This window comes from Mandrillus leucophaeus, unplaced genomic scaffold (genome assembly GCF_000951045.1).
Source record: "Mandrillus leucophaeus isolate KB7577 unplaced genomic scaffold, Mleu.le_1.0 Scaffold128, whole genome shotgun sequence".
NCBI classification, from domain to species: domain Eukaryota; kingdom Metazoa; phylum Chordata; class Mammalia; order Primates; family Cercopithecidae; genus Mandrillus; species Mandrillus leucophaeus.
This window is the reverse complement of record NW_012101209.1, coordinates 5,686,250-5,692,773: the sequence shown is the minus strand read 5'-3', so window position 1 is coordinate 5,692,773 and position 6,524 is coordinate 5,686,250. Positions and strand designations below refer to the sequence as shown.

At 43.0% G+C, this 6,524-nt stretch overlaps 1 pseudogene; it reads right to left on the bottom strand.

Moving 5' to 3' along the window:
- Positions 1-5,823: 5,823 nt before the first annotated feature.
- Positions 5,824-6,185, bottom strand: LOC105533718 (annotated as a pseudogene).
- Positions 6,186-6,524: the final 339 nt, after the last annotated feature.

Genomic DNA, 6,524 nt, shown 5'->3' with positions numbered 1-6,524 from the left:
GCCTCAGCCTCCCAAAGTGCTAGGATTACAGGCGTGAGCCACCGCACCCGGCCTAAAATGTATTTTTTAAAGGACTCGAACAGATACAGCACCAAAAAGGATATACTAGTGGCAAATAAATGCAGGAGAAGGTTTTTAACATCATTAGCCATTAGTGATACATAGATTAAAACCATAGTGAGATACCACTGTATACCTACTAGAATGGCTAAAATATTTTTTAAATTATTTTTAACTGATAATATCAAATGCTGGTGAGGATGTGGATCAACTGGAACTTTCATACATTGCTGGGAGGAATTCAAAATTATATAGCAATTCTGGAAATAGTTTGGCAGTTTCTAATAAAGCTAAATATACACTAACCATAGGCCCTGCAATCTAACACCTAAGTATTTACTAGAGATGAAAACTTAAGTTCACATAAAAATCTGTACATGTTTATAGCAGTCCTTTTCATAATCATCAAAAACTAGAAAAAACCCAAGTGTGCTTCAATAGGTAAATGGAGAAACAAACTATGGTACATTCATCAGTGGAATACTACTCAGCAATCAAAAGAAATGAACCACTGTTACACACGACTTGGATAAATCTCAAATTCATTATGCTGACTGCAAGAAATCCCTGGCCTCAGTTTCCTCCTCTATAAAAATGTGGGCCTCAAGAAGGTCTCTTCCTGGCCAGGTGCAGTAGCCCACACCTGTAATCCCAGCACTTTGGGAGGCCGAGGTGGGTAGATCACCTGAGCTCAGGAGTTTGAGACCAGCCTGGCCAACATGGCGAAACCCTGTCCCTACTAAAAATACAAAAATTAGCCGGGCATGGTGGCACGCACCTGTAGTCCCAGCTACTGGAAGACTGAAGCAGGAGGATCGCTTGAACTCAGGAGGTGGAGGTTGTGGTAAGCCACGATCGTGCCACTGCACTCCAGCCTGGGTGACAGAGTAAGACTCTGTCTCAAAAAAAAAAAAAAGGAAAGTCCCTTCCAGTTCCATGTTCACAGATTTATGATCCAAATCAGCTATACTCTGAGAAGGGAGCTGCAAGTTCAGTCTGGAACCTTCTGAGACTCCCAAAACTGTAGAAAGCTCTCAACTGTCTACTCAAAGTCAGGCCAGTTTGTGGTCCAGGTACAGTCTGGACACATGGAGTCTGGACACATGGTGTGGGGCAGGATGGGGCCAGCATGGGTAGGGAGAGTGAATCCAGGGCTGTTCTCTATTGTGGGGAGTCTTCTAAAGCTCTCCTATAACAGAGGATAACTCATTTAAGGCTAGGGCTTTGCAAACAATGGGTTTACTAATCTTATTCCTCTAAGGAGTAAGAAATGCAGCTGGTTACAACCAGCATGCTTTGTAAAGAAATGGAATTAAATGGAATAGAGGAGAAACCATCAGTGTGTGTAAGTAAGTGTAAATATTATTTCAGCAAGCTTTTGTCTGGGGAGGAGGTTGTCATGTAAAACATTTGAAAGCATTGAAACATTTGAAAACTCGTGAATATGTGGAGGGAGCAGGGTAGGAAGAGGTGTCTTTCCAGGCCAGAAATACCGCTGGGAGATGGTGAGAAACAGACCTGAATTAGAAGTGATCCCATGGGCCTGGCGCGGTGGCTCAAACCTATAATCCCAGCACTTTGGGAGGCCAAGACAGGCGGATCGCGAGGTCAGGAGATCGAGACCATCCTGGCTGACACGGTGAAACCCCGTCTCTACTAAAAAATACAAAAGAAACCTAGCCAGGCGAGGTGGCGGTCGCCTGTAGTCCCAGCTACTCGGGAGGCTGAGGCAGGAGAATGGCGTAAGCCCGGGAGGCGGAGCTTGCAGTGAGCTGAGATCCGGCCACTGCACTCCAGCCTGGGCCACAGAGCGAGACTCCGTCTCAAAAAAAAAAAAAAAAAAAAGTGATCCCATGACCCAAATCCCCAACCTGCAAATGATCTGAGAATCCTTTTAAAAAGGTAGGAGAAGGGCTCTCATTCCCAGAAAACTGTCCTGGCCTCTTCCCTGAGCGCCCTGGGCACTGGCCCATGCAACAGCTTGGGTTTTCTGTGTGTGTGGTTTTTTTTGGGTTTTTTTTGAGACGGAATCTCACTCTGTTGCCCAGGCTGGAGTGCAGTGGCATGATCTTGGCTCACTGTAACCTCCACTTCCCAGGTTCAAGCGATTCTCCCATCTCAGTTTCCCGAGTAGGTGGGATTACAGGCGTGCACCACCACACCCAGCTAATTTTTTGTATTTTTAGTAGAGACAGGGTTTCACCATTTCGGCCAGGCTGGTTTCGAACTCCTGACCTCAAGTGATCTGTCCGCCTCGGCCTCCCAAAGTGCTGGGATTACAGGCGTGAGCCACCACACCCCAGCCTCTAGTATGTTATAAGCACTCATCAATATACAAAGGGTTGATGTAACTTGACTTAATTTTCTGCAATTGGTGTGGCCATGAAAAAGCTCTATTAAAAGGAATCGTGTTTTAATCATACTCTACTAATGATTTTGGTTATAATTTTGGAAATCTTTTTTTTTTTTTTGAGATGGAGTCTCGCTCTTGTCACCCAGGCTGGAGTGCAGTGGCAAGATCTCGGCTCACTGCAACCTCTGCCTCCTGGGTTCAAGCTATTCTCCTGCTTCAGCCTTCTGAGGAACTGGGATTACAGGCGACCACCACCACACCCAGCTAATTTTTGTACTTTCAGTAGAGACAGGGTTTCACCATGTTGGCCAGACTGGTCTTGAACTCCTGACCTCAAGTGATCCGCCTGCCTCAGCCTCCCAAAGTGCTAGGATTACAGGTGTGAGCCACTGCGCCCAGCCTGGAAATATTTTCTTATATAAACTATTTTGATCTAACACATAATTGGAAATCTAGCTTTAGAATTCTAGTATTCATGTCAAGCAACATTATTTATGCTTGGTCTCTGTGCAATTATTTCTCTTACTGTCTCTTCAAAGAAGCTGATCAAATGAACAATCATCCTATATGATTTTCAATCCCCATTAAATACAACACTCACCGATGAACCCATTGAGAATTCCATAGCATGTGAAACACTAGTTTATGCTATTGCACTATAGAATAATTTGAACTCCTCAGCTGGGAGAACAGTAGGAACTTTTTTTTAAAAAACAGCTCAGAATGAAGTAGAGCCAGTTTCATAGGAAGTGGGGTTGCTCACTCAGTAATAAAAGAGGCAACCTGATGTAGGGGAAAAGATTTAGACTTTGAAACCAGGCAAACCAGAGTTCAAATCCCCTTTCACCATGTACTGGCTGTGTGTGAAAATCAGCCTCCTAAACCTCAGGGTCTTCCTTGAGGAAGAATACTTACCTAGCTCCTGAATAGGAATGTAAAGCTGATAGCAATACTACAAACTTCCTGCCTACCCCAAAGACTGAGTAATTACTAACACACATCCTTCAAACAATTCCCTTACCTGAAGATAAGGCAGGAAGCTTTGAAGTGCAGACTTTATCAGCAGGGATTACCTCCCCTGCAGGCGATGTATACATAAAATCTATTTGGAGTGAGAATTGCAAATTGTGTCACTAAAATCCTGTTTGAAACATTTTGAATCTTGGAAATATCAAGGCTATGCAAAGCACAGTGGCTGGCGCCAAGATGGTGCGGTGAGTTGTTCAGTTAAAAAAAAAAAACAACAAAAAAAACAAGGGACCAGAAACAGTGGCTCATGTCTGTAATCCTATCACTTTGGGAGGCCGAGTTGGGCGGATCGACTGAGGTCGGGAGTTCGAAACCTGACACGGTGAAACCCGGTCTCTACTAAAAAATACAAAACACTAGTCGGGCGAGGTGGGGCTGAGGCAGGAGAATGGCATAAACCCGGGAGGCAGAGCTTGCAGTGAGCTGAGATCCGGCCACTGCACTCCAGCCTGACTCCATCTGACAGAGCGAGACTCCATCTCAAAAAAAAAAAAATAAATAAATGAAAATAAAAATAAAAATAAATACCAGAATCAGCTTATTATTTTAAAAAGTATTTCTGGCATTTTGATTGGAATGCATTAAATCTTATTTTTATTTATTTATTTTATTAATATTATTGTTATTTTTGAGACAAAGTCTGTCTCTGTTCCCAGGCTGGAGTGCAGTGGCATGATCTCAGCTCACTGCAACCTCCGCCTCCTGGGTTCAAGCAATTCTCCTGCCTCAGCCTCCCAAGTAACTGGGATTACAGGCACATGCTACCATGCCCGGCTAATTTTTGTATTATTATTATTATTATTGGGATGGGATTTTGCTCTTGTTGCCCAGGCTGGAGTGCAATGGCATGATCTCAGCTCACTGCAACCTCTGCCTCCCGGGTTCAAGCGATTCTCCTGTCTCAGCCATCCTAGTAGCTGGGATTACAGGCATGCGCCACCATGTCCAGCTAATTTTGTATTTTTAGTAGAGACGGGATTTCTCCATGTTGGTCAGGCTGGTCTCGAACTCCCGACCTCAGGTGATCCACCCACCTTGGCCTCCCAAAGTGTTGGGATTACAGGCATGAGCCACTGTGCCTGGCCAATTTTTGTATTTTTAGTAGAGATGGAGTTTTGCCGTGTTGGCCAGGCTGGTCTCGAACTCCTCCTGATTGACCTCAGGCGATCTGCCTGCCTTAGTCTCCCAAAGTGCTGGGATTACAAGTGTGAGCCACTGTGCCTGCCCAGAAATGCATTAAATCTATAACTATCTTTGGAAAAAATAACATCTTTATTATAATGAATCTTTCTTTCTTTCTTTCTTTCTTTTTTTTTTGAGACAGAGTCTTGCTCTCTCGCCCAGGTTGGAGTGCAATGGTGCAGTCTAGGCTCACTGCAATCTCTGCCTCCTGGGTTCAAGCCATTCTCCTGCCTCAGCCTCCAGAGTAGTTGGGACTACAGGCACGTGCCACCACACCCGGCTAATTTTTTTTTGCATTTTTAGTAGAGATGGGGTTTCACCATGTTAGCCAGGCTGGTCTCAAACCCCTGACCTCATGATCTGCCTGCCTTGGCCTCCCAAAGTGCTGGGATTACAGGCGTGAGCCACTGTGCCTGGCCCATATTGAATCTTCTAATTGGTTGGAAAGGCATATGTCTTCATTTATCTAAGTTTTCTTTGATTTCTGTCATCAACGTTATATTGTACATAGGATACAGATACTGTACTTATTTTGTTAGATTTATGCCATTAAATATCATTTATATCATGTATATATGTATATGTATTTCATTTTAAAAACTATTATAAATGTTATTTAAATTTCTCATTTCCAAATGTATATTACTAGTGTATAGAAATATTATTGATCTTTGTCTATTAACTTTGTAACCTTGCCAAATTAAATTATGTCTTGAAATTTGTTTTTCAATACAAATTCCTTGAGATTTTCTACACAATCACATAATCTGAGAATAGGGACTCTTTTTATATCTTTCCCCCCAATCTATATGACTTTTATTCCTTTTTCTCATGATATTGCACTGGCTGGGAGTTCAATGTGACTTGGAATAGGTGTGGTAGAAGTACACATTATTGCCTTGTTTCTAGTCTTAGAGGAAAAACATTCAGTCTTTCACTATTGAGTGATATCATGTCACTTGTATAGTCACATATAAGTAATATGTAATATATTATTACCTGTAGGTTTTTTGAAGATGCCCTTTATCAGTTTGAGAAAGTTCCCTTCTTTTCCAGTTTGCTGAGGGTTTTACCATAAATATATGTTGAATTTTGCCAAATGCTTCTTCTGCATCAGTTATTATGTTCCTATGTTTTTTCTTCTTTAGACTTTTTTTTTTTTTTCCTCAGTCAGCTGTGCTTTATTGACAATGGGCCGCTCAGGCCTTGACTGGGTACTTCTGCAGCAGGTACAGCCTCTCCTTCCGTTGCTGCTGCTTGGTCTTCTGGTTCTATCTGTGCTTGTTGAACCGGCGGCACATGGCGTGTGTCTTCTTAGGCCACAGGTTCAGGGGTTTATACTTCTTGTCCTTGTAGAATTTCTTGAAGTTTTCTTTCTGAGTCTGGTTAATAAACGTGAGAACACGTCCAATTTGCGGACGACTCAGGTCTTAGAGAGCTTGGAGGCCGCACCGTCTGTCACTTTGGCGACGCTCAGCTGGGACAGCTCCACCTTCAGGTCGTGCAACTGTTTCAGCAGCTGCTCCTTCCGGTGAAGGTTTCGAGCCTTGATCTTGGCCATTGCTGCATAGGCTGCCGCCGCCACCGCCGCCCGCCGCCGCCGCCGCCGCCGCCTGCTCTGAAGGAAAGAGCTAGACTATTAATATGGTGGATTACATTTTTAAAATTGTAGATTATTAAGTCAGCCTTGTATTGCTGGGACAAACTGTTTAGTCATGTATTATTCTTTTTATATATTCCTGGATTTGATTTACTAACATTTTATTGAGGATATTTTGCATCTATGTTGGTTACAGTACTGGTCTATAATTTTCTTACTGTCTTTGTATGATTTTGTTAGCAAAATCATAAAGTAGGTTGAGAAGTATTCCTCCTCTTCTAGTTTCTGACAAAGATAATG